The sequence below is a fragment of the Pelodiscus sinensis genome, chromosome 8 (genome assembly GCF_049634645.1).
Source record: "Pelodiscus sinensis isolate JC-2024 chromosome 8, ASM4963464v1, whole genome shotgun sequence".
NCBI lineage: Eukaryota > Metazoa > Chordata > Testudines > Trionychidae > Pelodiscus > Pelodiscus sinensis.
The window spans coordinates 35,437,564-35,451,350 of NC_134718.1; the positions used below are offsets into that span (position 1 = coordinate 35,437,564).

The 13,787-nt window shown below is 40.0% G+C and overlaps 1 protein-coding gene and 1 long non-coding RNA gene across 11 annotated transcripts in view; one reads left to right on the forward strand and one right to left on the reverse strand.

Moving 5' to 3' along the window:
- The window catches only part of PCDH15 (protocadherin related 15), a 1,467,631-nt gene that overhangs the window by 163,708 nt on the left and 1,290,136 nt on the right, over window positions 1-13,787 (forward strand). The gene's annotated exons all lie outside the window — the stretch shown is intronic.
- Window positions 1-13,787, reverse strand: part of LOC112546455 (uncharacterized) — a 95,991-nt gene that overhangs the window by 21,070 nt on the left and 61,134 nt on the right. For 3 of the 4 annotated variants that reach the window (XR_012905617.1, XR_012905615.1, XR_012905618.1), the window contains 2 exons: window positions 6,236-6,275; window positions 5,652-5,755 (listed from right to left, as the gene is read on the reverse strand). This is a non-coding gene — a long non-coding RNA (uncharacterized LOC112546455). The remainder of the gene's footprint in view (window positions 1-5,651; window positions 5,756-6,235; window positions 6,276-13,787) is intronic. The other variant, XR_012905616.1, reaches the window with a different exon arrangement.

Consider the following 13,787-nt stretch of genomic DNA (forward strand, 5'->3'; position numbering starts at 1 on the left):
ACCCTGTTTACCTATTTCTATATATACGAGCATTCACTTTGTTCTGAGACTTACTCAGTGTTCCAAGATTTATCATTATTAACAGACTTGCAGGTTCTTTATGCAGGTCCTGAAAACCCTTGCATACAACTTATCTGGACCTGCTGATTTGAAAATGCCTAACTTCATTAGCTGCTGTCTAAAATCCTGCTTAGATACTGGTGAAATGGAAGGAGTATTATCTGATTTCTCTGTTTCTCTTATCTATTTCTCCCCTTCCGCCCAAAACAGGGCAGACTATTTATTGGCCACTTCTTCCCTTTCTGCATTGCTATTGATAATTCTACCATTTTCATCTACCTATCTAATTAGTAAGATTATTTTTTTCTTAATATACCTAAACTTCTGTTCTTTTTCCTTAACTCTGCTGGTCATAGATTTCTTATTTTTCTTAGCTGCTTCTCTCATCTATTTTCTACAATCCTTAGCTTTTGATTTATACTCATTACTATCAATTTTTTCTTTCTTCTGTTATTATATATTGTATTTATATTTATAACTGCTTTCATTTCCCTTATAGACTGGGACATATTTTAAGCCAGTACATCCTCCTTCCTTTGTTGGGGCTTTTTGCACATCTAGTATTCTTAAATAATTCCCAGTTAGAATTTAAACTATGGAAATAAGTGCTTTCTCCAAGCTGAATTGATTTGTATTAAGCAAGTATTCTTGACAGAAGTCTTGAATAGAAATTCACAACAATATTAATAGTCATATTGAGCAAGAGTAGGGAGATTGTGTTAGCTATGTATATGGCAGTCATGAAAACATTGTGAGATAGTGTATCCAGTTCTAGTGTCATTTTAATGTTTCCTTCAATTATACCAACTGGTTATGGTCTCAGGGAACTCCACATCTAATCCTTTCTTAACCCCAACATTTCTTCCCTTCTTATACCCATATTCTTCCTTTGTCTGAGAAGGGGAGGCAGCTGGACTTGAATGCTCAGCTGGCCAGTCAAAGCCAGATTGTGACCAAGACAGAAGGAAAGAATGTGGGCCTCAAAATCTTTGCTCAAGGCAAGAGCTGAATTTGAGGCTTAAATTATTATCTGGTGGTCCTTTCCCCTGATGATTTTGGTTGGCTCTGTTTGTTTGTTTGTTCTTGGTTACTCATTTAAAAACAATTTTCAAACAAACACAAAAATATTTGCAGAAAGCCTTTAGGAAAAAGAGTTTTTTTCACATATGTATTTGGCAGCTGGAAACTTTTTGACAAGTTCCAGCAACTTTCTTTCGGGTAGAATGAACTGAAATGGGAAAATGAGATGGCAATTCTTACCTCTAAGGAGACTGGCAGTGTCTAGAACCCTGACTGCATCACTACTTCCACCTCAAATGAAGGGGATAAAAAAGAGTAAGAAGAGAGGGAACAGAATTCCATCTTGATAGTAAAAGGTTGGTGGAGTTTTACCCTGACACTGCTGCTACTAAGAACTGTTTGAGTTAAAATCCCATTGAGATTGGCAGGTCACCCTTAAGCAGAAGTGTAAACATAAGCACCACCAAAGACAAAAAAAGATGTGCTTAAAACTGCCCAACAGCTTTTGGCTGAGTTTTGTTTTGGGTAGAAGCATGAGTCTGTGTGAAGAGAAAACTCCCTGAAATTGAGGTCCAGTGAGAACAGACAATGAGAGATGCAGCTAGAAGGATCAACTAAAAGTGTACTGCTGACTGGCTGATCCTGGATTATACCTGGGGAAAGGCTTTTAGGTCTGAAGTGCAAGCAGAGAAGAGCGCTCTTGTTTCTTTGAGGAAAAACAAAAACAAAAAAGTGGTTTCCTGTTTGATTTCCTCTGTGTGCAGAGACACAGCATTTGCACAGCCTTTGTAACTAAACAAAGCAGCACCCAAAGCATACCTGACAGCCACTAATTTCTCCTCTCCATTCTGATGCCTGGGACCTCAAACTTTGACTGTTCACTCAGATCAAAAAGAGGCAACAGTACTATCATTTGAAATGCAGCGACAATTTATTTTTCCACTTGTTAGTTTAAAAAAAAAACACACCCACTGAAAGCACTTGGGCTATTATGTGTGAGAGAAAAAAGAGTAAAGAACGGGCTCTTACTACAGTATTTATTAAAGTACATTTATTTTTAAGCATATAGGTGATCGGTGTTTCATTACCAGAAAGAAGGCAGCAGGAAGGAACAGCTGTACATTTCTTTATGGTGAGCGGTAGTGTTACATGTAGAGGAACTAGAGTTTTAGATACAAGCAGTCTGGACCTTAGTACCTGGTGCTATGTCAAACTAAGGAGCAGCACTAGCTACATGAAGAGCTGGCATTCCTGTAACTGTGGGAAAGATGAGACTGAGCATGCATCTTGTCTGAGAGAGTACAGAACTCAAGGACGTGCTGACATGACTGCACAAAATGGTGTAGATCAGGCGGCAGGCAATAAAACTGCAGTGGTTCACCAGGGTCAGCTCCTGGCGGGCTGCCACCACTATATTTACCTGAGCCTCTGCAAGTATTGATTGCAAGTATCTTTGGCTGCAAATCACTGTTCCCAGCCAATAGGAGCCGTGGGAAGTAGCTCAGACTGGAGCACTGCATCCCACAGCTCCCATTGGCTGTGAATTATCAACTGTTGCCAGTGGGAGCTGCAGTTGCCTGTTTCTGTGAAGGCACAGGTAAATATAGTGACACCATCCCACTAGGGGTTAACCCTAGAGAATCAGATCTAGCCTGCAGTCCAGTATTTGCCCACCCCCAGTTTATATGGTGCTTAGTCCTGCCATGGGTGTAAGGGACCAGACAAGATGATGTCTCAATATCTCTTCCAATCATGAAACAAAATACAGGACTATGTAGCACTTTAAAGACTAACAAGATGATTTATTAGATGATGAGCTTTTGTGGGCCAGACCCACTTCCTCAGATCAAATAGGAAGTGGGTCTGGCCCACGAAAGATCATCATCTAATAAACCATCTTGTTGGTCTTTAAAGTGCTACATAGTCCTGTATTTTGTTTCAGCTACACCAGACTAACACGGCTACATTTCTATCACTCTTCCAATCATGTGATTCTATGAAGAGTATGTGGCATAGTGTTTATAATGTATCTGGACCTGTGAACCTGCCCTGACTCTCCTTGGATGTGTTCCAGAATTTAAACAGGAGTGTGGGTTGATCTAACCATGATGACCCTAGGGTAATGGACACCAAAAAGTTTGCCAATGAAGTTAATCCAGATCTGAAGAAATGCAGTGTGGGACAGCAATTGGAGACTAGCTAAACTAATGTATTTTTAAGGGGTTATGTTCATTTAATCTTCATAGAGGTATAACTCATTCCAAAGTAATTATGCCACTTTCAAAATGATTCATCATAAGAAAATAATAGAAAGATTAAAAAGAAGAATTTGAGTGTGGAGGCAAAGCAGTTTAGGCTGCACAAACTAAACATATACTGAAAAAAAGCTCTTATATGGATAAGACCTAAGTACCTTCTGAAATCTAACTCATTCTGCAGTTCCTCTCTTTATATTACACTTTTTGGCCTCTGTGATGATGGACAAACTTGGAAGCATTCTTTGTGAAATTATGGGAGAAACTGAACAGAAAAATTGGAAGAAACAATTAACAAAAACATTTCAATATATGTAAGATGGAATAATATAATGTAGGCAGTAATGTGCTGCATAGTCAATTAATGAAGGTTTTTGTGGGTATGTCTACACTACAGTGTTATTTCAAAATAGTTAATTTTTATTATGTTATTTTGAAATAACGTGTCTACACACAAAATGTATTTCGAAATAGTGTTTTGCTATTTTGAAATAGCGCGTCCACACTGAGTGGATGCTGAATCTCATTTAAGGCTGGACAGAACCAGGTCTGGCAGGGTATCAGGTCAGGAGTTACTTTTTGTAACTGCTGCTGCCTGAGGCTATCTAAGGCCTATGCTTAAAGGGACTCCTCTACACGCCCCACCCTCAGACAGCTGGTTCTCAGGTTTCCCTGCTTTCTTGCCTACCTTGCTGAGGAACAGCAAAGCATTTTGTCTCTGTGTGCTCTGGTTACCCTCACTGAGGACACCACAGTCCTCTGCAACATGGAGCTGGAGCCACCCCTGGGCACCCTGGTGCTTCTCTTGGATGCATTGCTGAAAACCTGGCTGCACTTTCTGCAGGCTGCCATCCAGGGGGTCCATCAGGGGGCTGTCAGTATCCAGGAGACCCTGCGGGAGAGCTTCCACCCTGAGGAGGACTAAGAGCTTCCCTGGTCTTCCTCACTGGGGGCTTGTGCCTCATTCCTCCCTCACGTCCTTCCAGTTACCCCTCCCTAACTCCCCTTCCTGATGTTAAATAAAATACACATATTTTCAAGAACACAAACTCTCTTTATTTAACAAAACTGGGAAGAGGATGAAACTCTGAGACTGGGGAAAGGAGCTGGGAGAGGGAAGGGGGAAACCTGGGAGGAGGGAGCTGGAAGGGGGAAGCAAGGGGAAGAAGAGGGAGGAGAAGCTCAGGGTTGGGGGTCTTGCGGGACCAACTTGATTTTCATGCAGAACTGATCCTGGGTTCACATGTGGCCTTTGGTGGCCAGGCTGGCAGCTATCCTGCCATAGATGGCCATATTCTTCTGTCTAGTGCAGAAATCATGGATGCTGGGGGCATCCCCCCCAAAGCTGAATAAGGTCCATGATCTCCACACTGGACCAGGAAGGCGCCCACCTTCTCTAGGCCCTGACAGGCTCCTGGGAGCTGGCAGACTGCTCCTGGGGAGTGATGGAGGGCTGGCTGCCAGTGTTTTGGGGCCACTGGGCCAGGGGCAGTGACTGCTGGCTCTGGGATGGCAGGCTTGGAGCTGGCACAGGCACTGTGGCCAGAGTCAACCCCTTTAAGGGCTCCAGGGAAGGGGGAGGGAGAGGAGTGTTCTTGGTTGAGGCTGGAGTGTGGCCACCAGGACATCCTGGGAAGGCTGAAGGCCCCCTATTTCGAAATAAGTGTCTACACAGCACTTATTTCAAAATAGTTATTTTGAATTTGGAATTATTCCTCATGGAATGAGGTTTACCAAATTCAAAATAAGCTCTCTGCTATTTCAAATTAATTTTGAAATAGTGGTTTGGCTATGTAGACGCTAGTAAATTTATTTCAAAATAACAGCGGTTATTGTGAAATAAGTTTGCTGTGTAGACATACCCTGTGTTTCAGAGGAAGAATTGTATCTTTCCAGAAAAAAAATCACTCTAGTGACCTGTTGTACATACCTAGAGTTAAATAGTTTAATTACATACTTTTTCTATTAAGCACTCTGCCATGGTGGCATTTCAACTGAGATGTCAAAACGAAAAGTATAAGAAAAGAAAATGGCTCAATTAGCAGTTAATTTAAAGTAACTAAAGTGTATTAAGCCCAGTCAAATTAACTATTTTATTTTTGTTACTTGTGTGATTACCAACAAGAAGCATGAGTCATTTAAAAGCCAATCTGCTGGCTACAGTACGTGCTGTTTTATAGTGTCTTTTCCTTGCCAGCATGAACATTTATCCATTAATGTTTCACATCTGTTCTTTGTAATTTAGTGATTATGTACAGGCATCTGTGTCTTCATTGTTTATTTTAAAAGGACAATAGGAAGTGTCATTTCACTTACATCAGATTAAATTGATGGCTCTGATTTTTGTTGACGTTTGAGGAACCAGAGTTATTCTTGGGAGATCTTCAGAAATGGATATAACTTAGTAAAGGATAGAAAATCTGAAAGTTTGACAAAACAGTTGGTTAGATTTGAGTAAGTACTATAGAACAAAATTTGCAAACATGCAGTTGATTGTGAAGAACATGTATATAAAATTCATGATCAGACTTGTTTTGCTCATGTTCTGTGCACACCCACTCTGCCAGTTTTTCTTTCTTCAAATATTTAGGGAGTAACTTCATATTCACATGCAAGCATAGGTATTTGTGTCTTGATAAAAGTATTTGCTTTTTATAATTTGTTACTAACTACTAATAATTTATTTCTGTTTTAAAACTTTATAAGTTGGAATTATGTATAGTATTTGAATACATTAATATTAATGGAAGATACCACCTTATGCTAATTTAATCATAAATTCCTTTAAATCCTAAGGCCTAATTGTATTTTGCATAATTACTCTATAATTGCTCTAACAGCTTAAAAAATACACAGTACAGTAAGAAAATATTTTATAGGCATGTGATCAGCACACTCACAAGTAGGCAGTCCAGGAAAAAGCCATCTCATTTTGATGTGCTGCAACATCAAGTAGGATTTGACATTAGAGAACCTGCAAATTCATCTCTCTCGATACACTTCAGCTAGCTTGCTAGCTTCATAAAAATCTAGCTTGAAGCATTTTATCTTGGCTATTCTACTTCCTTCAAGAATCTCCTCATCATTGTTTACCAGAAGAATAGTGGGGAGGTTTATGTTTGTTTTCTTAAAACAGCTTTTATTTGTCCCATTACTTCAGCTTTTTACTTCAAAAGGTAACGTTTGAAACAAATAACTCTCCCATACTATAAGTAATATTTCCTCTCATTGTTGCCTTTCATTTTTTGATTGGGACATTTTCTGTAAAGCTCCAAACCAAAACATAGATATATTATTTTGTTAACCAAATTTAAGATTATGTTAATTCTTAATTTCATAACTATCCCTACAGGCATTCAGTCAGGAATAAAACCAGGGTGTTCTTTAAAAAATGTTTATATATTTATTTTGTGGGCGGTCCCAGAATTGAAGTTGAGAAGAAGAAAGGATTGTTGAAGTAAGATGGGAATATAGTAAAAAAGCATATGGTAGAAAGGGCAAAGAGGCAAGGGGCGAGAGAGATTTGGGTGGGGTGGAGACTGAAGGAGAATGAAACAAAAATGGACACAACTTTTTGACACAAGCCTTTGTGTGTGTGTTTGTGTGTGTGTGAGAGAGAGAGCGAGAGAGAGAAGGCGTGTCTAGACACTTTGAAATTGCAAATGAAGCCAGGATTTCAATTTCCAGTGCTTCATTTGCGTGTTCGCGTCATGGCATCTTTCAAAAAAGCACTCTTTCGAAAGTGAAACTGCAGTCTAGACAATAGAAGCCTTTTTCGAAAGATCCTGTAAACCTCAGACTGCGGTTTCACTGAAACGTTTTGTGCAATAGCATTGATTGTTCCATAAATTACCGTAATTGAGCGAATATGCCCCACACCCGAATATACCCCGTGTTTTTTTCTATTTGAGTAAAAAAAAAATCTTTTATACCTCATGCATGAATATAACCCGTGGGGTATACAAGACTTTTCTGTGCCGGGGGTATATTTGCTGGGGGAATATTTACAGTGCGGGTGGGGAGATTAGCCACTCACTGCCCCAGGTTCCAGCGTAGCTGCCAGCCTCTGGGCGGGGGAGAACTCATCCCACAGGTTCTTCCACAGCTGCAGGAAGAGATGGGGGAGCAGGACCCACCAGCCTCTGGGTGGAGGAGCGCTTACTGCCCGGTTCCTGCGCAGTCTCAGGAAGGGGCAGGGGGATGATCGCTCCTCCGCCCCTTCCTACAGCTGCACACGAACCGGGGGGTGAGTGCTCCCCCACTCGGAGGCTGGAGGCTGGAGGCTGGCGGCCAGGAAGTTGGGGATGAGCGCTCCCCTGGCCCTTCCTGCAGCTTTGCAGGAACCGGGGAGTGAGTGCTCCCCCGCCCGGAGGCTGACAGGAATGTTAAATGTTATTATGTTATGGTCACTATTCCCAAGCGGTCCTGTAACGGTTATCTCCTGGACCTGATCCTGCGCTCCACTCAGGACTAAATCGAGAATTGCCTCTCCACTTGTGGGTTCCTGCACCAGCTGTTCCAAGAAGCAATCGTTTAAGCCATTGAGAAATTTTATCTCTGCTTCTCTTCCTGAGGTGACATGTATCCAGTCAATATGGGGATAATTAAAATCCCCCATTATTATAGAGTTCTTTATTTTGGTAGCCTCTCTAATCTCCCTCAGCATTTCAATGTCAGTGTTGCTTTCCTGGTCAGGTGGTCGGTATGTCCCTACTGCTAAATTCTTATTATTGGAGTATGAAATTACTATCCATAGCAATTCTATGGAACGTGTTGATTCATTTAATATTTTTATTTCATTTGATTCTACATTATCTTTCACATACAGTGCCACTCCACCACCCACCCGGCCTGCTCTATCCTTTCTATATATTTTATATCCCGGGATGATTGTGTCCCACAAATTTTCCTCATTCCACCAGGTTTCAGTGATGCCTTTTATGTCAATCTCCTCCTTTAATACGAGGTACTCTAGTTCACTCATTTTATTAGTCCGACGTAGGAGTAGGAAGATTATATTACTGCTGTATTTCGTACTGGTATGAATGCTGCTGTGATACCATGTCCAGTTCCGGTATCAACATTACTAAAAGAATGTTCGTATATTGGAAAGGATTCAGAGAAGAGACTCAAGCATGCTTAAAGGATTGAAAAACATACTTCCTCTGTCAATGACAATTACTAAATTAAAATTGGATTTTTTTTCCAAAAAGATGTGCAATCATGAACATAGGGAAATTTTATGGTCTGTATTATACAGGAGTGATACCAGCTGATCACCTTGTCTCTTTCTGGCTTCATAATCTATTATCTGTGTTATAGTTTTTTACAAACATCTTCATATTACACATAGGCTGTGTCTAGACTGGCCAGTTTTTCTGGAAAATCAGCCGCTTTTCCGGAAAAACTTGCCAGCTGTCTACACTGGCTGCTTGAATTTCCGCAAAAGCACTGACTTCCTACTGTAAGAAATCAGTGCTTCTTGTGGAAATACTATTCAGCTTCCCTTCAAGCAAAAGTCCCTTTTGAGCAAAGCTTTTGCACAAAAGGGCCATTGTAGACAGCTCAGATTTGTTTTCCGCAAAAAAGCCCTGATCGCGAAAATGGCAATCGGGGCTTTTTTTTGCAGAAAAGCGCGTCTAGATTGGCACGGACGCTTTTCCGCAAAAAGTGCTTTTGCAGAAAAGCGTCCGTGCCAATCTAGATGCTCTGTTCCGAAAATGCTTTTAATGGAAAACTTTTCCGTTAAAACCATTTCCGGAAAATCATGGCAATCTAGACGCAGCCCTCCAGTGTACATTCCTCTATTTTTTCTGTTTAAGGTATTTCATTTATTTTATACCTAATCTGGCACTTTGCTGGAAAAAATAATACATAGCTACTGGTCAGTATCCTATGAGAGCTATAAATCCAATGAGAGCTACATTTGAAGTAGTGACATTTCCAGAAGGAATAGTGGGCATTGTAAGTCCACTGTATACACTGACAAAATCATAATTTTCCAAGGAAAATACATATTAAAAAGTATTTGTAATGTAGGGATTTTTAATTATATTAATTCTCTCTATGTGGGAACTATACAAAACTTGACACTTCTGTGTTGAATAGATTAGTTTGTTGTTATTGTTAGAAAAAATGCCAGAAAATAAATGAATTTAAACCTCTTTTTGAATCTTAAATGTATACAGCACCAGATACATAATTCTCTGTAGACACAGATCTGGAAGTTGTCTGACCAGCAAACAGAGCAATCATCAGTGGTAGCACTGATATATTTTGAATTTGCTCAGAGTAGTGGGTAACTCTGATACAGAAGAAATCCATTAGTGGAATAATCATACTGAAACTCCTTAGGAGCAGTGCAGTTCTATTCCCTGATGAAGGGTCACTTTAAGTCTGACTATCCCCAATTATTAGCAAAAAGATCAGGTAAGTTGGAATAATAAAAGGGGTGAGTTCCTCCGATATCTTGGCTGTACCAAAAGCTGTCACAAGAGCATAGAGAAAAGATCACAAGTGGTCACCAGTTTAAAGGGAACCACAAGCTATGTTCCCCCTTTCCTAGTATCAAAGCAAGCCCTCTGCAAGAGAGTGTTTCTGTAGCTGTCATGATGAAAGTAGGGCATGACACTCTCTATATCCTCAGTGTACATCTGCTCTGAATCCCTTTCTCGCCACTGCTGCTTTATTCATCCATAGGTCTCTGGGTTAGGAAAAGATTGGGAGGATACATAGCGGAAATATCCCCCTGGGAATTTTCATAGATGCAGCTTCTTTTCTTTACATTTTATCTTTTTAATCAACTGTCCTGCTGACTGAATGGTGAAAAATGTTGAGACTTCAAACTTGGCATGTAGAAAATGCTCATTGAGGCGTGGATACCTTGGAGATCAATGAAGACAGGAATTTCTGTCTTGTGGGAAATCTGGCTATTCCAACATTTTTGGTTTTTTAATCTCCAAACTGAGCAAACAATTGAACATTTTTGTATAATGAAATACTTTTGGAAATGCTGAATATTTTCTTTTAGCATGACTAAATCAAAATGTTCATATTTTTGTTGTTTTGAATTGATCCAAAATGCTCAGTTAAGAAGCCATTTTTATATTAAACTAATTTTCCAATTTGTTCTGCATGGGAGTTGTAGTTCAGACAAGTTTGCTGACAGCAATTGGACCCCCTTCACAATTTGCGCTATAAAAATTGTATTGCTGCTCCTGTGCTGCTGGCTTGTTCCCTCTTGCTTTGTTCATCCATGTGAGTAACACGTTGTGTTACCTGCAGAGAGGCATGTGCAGATGTGTACCACCATTAGAACAAAAAAATCTAAAAAAAAATATAGGGCTGTAAAGTGATTAAATAACATTGTGTTTAATTGTATGATTAATCCTGCTGTCAAACAATAATAAAATACCATTTATTTAAATATTTTGGATATTTTTTAAATTTTCAAATATATTGATTTTTATTATAATACAAAACATGCAGTGTTCACTTTATATTTTATTATAAATATTTACACTGTAAAAACAAAAGAGCATTTTTTTAAATTTCCCCCAGTACAAGTACCATAGTACAATCTCTTAATTGCAAAAATTGAACTCATAATGTAGAATTATGCAGCAATAAAACCCACTTTCAAAAATAAAACAAGTAAAACTTTAGAGTCTACAAGCTCATTCAGTCCTCCTTCTTGTTCAGTCAGTCATTCAAGACAAAAAAATTGGTTTGTAGGACATAACGCTGCCTGCTTCTTGCTTATACATCACCTGCAGGTGAGAACAGGCATTCACATGGCTCTGTGATGGCTGGTATCACAAGATATTTACATGTCAGAAGCACTAAAGATTCATATGGCTCTTCATGCTTCAACCACTGTTCTAGAGGACATGTGTCCATGCTGATGATGTGTTCTGCTTGATAACAATCCAGAACAGTGCAGAGCAATGCATGTTCATGTTTATCATGTGAATCAGATACCATCAGCAGTAGATTGACTTTCTTTTTTGGTGGACTTTCTTTTGGGTTCTGTAGCTTCTACATTATAGTATTGCTCAAGGCATTCGAATGCATGCTTCACACCTTGTCTCTCTCAGATTTTGGAAGGCACTCAGATTCTTAAACCTTGGGTTGAGTACTGCAGCTCTCTTCACATTGCAGCTATACCTTGGTACCTTCTTTGCATTTTGTCAAGTCTGCGGTGAAAGTGTTCTTGAAATAAAAAATGTGTACTGGGTCATCAATTGAGATGGCTGAAAAATGAAATCTGTGGTGGAATGTGGGTAAAACAGAGTCCTTTGTGAATTTAAAATGTGTACTTGCATCTGCATCCATATCTGCAAAATTGAGCCACAGATATCCTTATTCACTTCTGTGGATATAAAGTGGATACCCAGAAATTTGCAGAGTTCTTGATTAAAAAAAAAAACCTATCCATATCTGTGTATGCAAAAATGAGCTGCAGATATCCACATCCACATCCATGGATGCATATACCCAAAGATATAAAGTGGCTCTCCACAGATAAGCATGGTTCTGTATATATGACAGAATGCAGGTAAAAGCAACCAGGAGACATACAATTCTCCCCCAAAGAGTTCAGTCACAAATTGAATTAATGCATTATTTTTAATGGATGTCATCAACATGGAATCATGTCCTCTGGAAAAGGGGCTGAAGCATGAAAGGGCATATGACTGTTTAGCATATCTGTCACATAAATACCTTACAATGCTGGTTACAAAAGGGCTATGCACACACCTGTACTCACTTTCAGGTGACATTGTAAATAAGAAGTGGGCAGCATTCTCCCCCATGAAGTTGAAGAGGCCTGGAAAGGAAAAAGAAATCTGAGAAACTTAGAAAAGTCTAATTCTAATTAGAGTCCTTTGGGAATGTTGATCTTCTACACAGATTCACCAGAAATGTGGAAACCTGTGTTCAAGTCCCATTCCACCTGACTGAAAGAAGGTAATCCTGCAGGTAGAGTGAAGTCTTCTGTGCCCAAGGTGAGTTCTGTAACTGTGGGGCTAGTGGGCATAATTGGGATGGTAGCAGTGACTACTCCTCCTAATCCTCAAGTTCCATGAATTTAACTTGAGGGGAAAGAAAATCTTTCGGCCAAACTAGTCAATGAATTTGACACAATATTGAAAATAGTTTTGGTTGATTCCCAAATTTGCAGCAATTTAAGCCCATTGCTTCTTGTCCTATCCTCACAGACTAAGGAGAACAATTTTTCTCCCCTCTCCTTAAAAACACCCTTTTAGATACTTGAAAATCGCTATCATGTTCCCCTCTCAGTCTTCTCTTTTCTAAACTAAACAAGCCCAGTTCTTTCAGTCTTCCCTCAAAGATCATGTTTTCTAGATTTTTAATCATTTTTGTTGCTCTTCTCTGAACCTTCTCCAATTTCTCCACGTCTTTTTTGAAATGTGGTGCCCACTATGACCTTAATCCTTTCAGCAATACTCTTTCCTAGACAATCGCTTCCCATTCTGTATGTGTGAAAATGATTGTTTCTTCTTAAATGAGATAGTACATATTGATTAAAAAGGTAGGTTGAGAGTTTGCATATGGTATAAATTCTAGAGATTTCTGAACCTTTGGCCTTATCAGATATGCTCTTTTCAAAGACTCCTTCTTTACCTATCTTGCTCATCATAGTTTTCTGCTTCTTCCAGCCACTGCTGTCTAGGACATTGTAGTCTGCTTCCCTGCATAGTCAGTGGTATTAGACTCAGGTGGGAGGAGAAGAGAAGGATTCTTAGGGTTCAGACAGGGTAATGGAAAGAGTAGATGTTTTTGTTCCCTACTCCCAAACAGCGATATTTTTGTACTGCTCCCTCTCCCTACCTCCCCATTCCTTCACTCTGACAAGGAAGAAGAGGCAGCAAATACCTGTAAGATGAAAAGTGTATCTCTAAATCAGTGTTTCTCAAAGTGGGCTGCGGATTCATTCTGAGAAACCTGCTAACTGGCCTTTCTCATTTGTTTATTTACTGGCTCCATAACCACAGAGCTTTCCAGCTCCCATTGGCTCCAGTTTGCCATTTGCAGCTAAGGGAAGCCATGGGAAGCGGCATGGGCTGGAGTGCTGCTTCCTGCGGCTCCCCTTGTCTGCAAATGGCGAACCGGAGCCAATGGGAGCCATGAGGCTTTGTGGCTGTGGAGCTGATAAAACACACAAATGGGAGCAGCCAGATAGCACGTTTCTCAGAGTGGTTTCACAGACCACTTTGAAAAACACTGCTCTATGTGCTTGTATAGGGTGTGTCTAGACTACCTAGTTTTGTCGACAAAAGTGGACTTTTGTCGACAAAACAATACCAGCGTCTACACTACCGCGGAGTTCTGTCGACAGAAGGTGTTATTGCCTGTAACGTTGCGTCCAGACTACGGAGTTCTGTCGACAAAGCGGCTTGCTTTGTCGACAGAACTCCATGTGTCTGG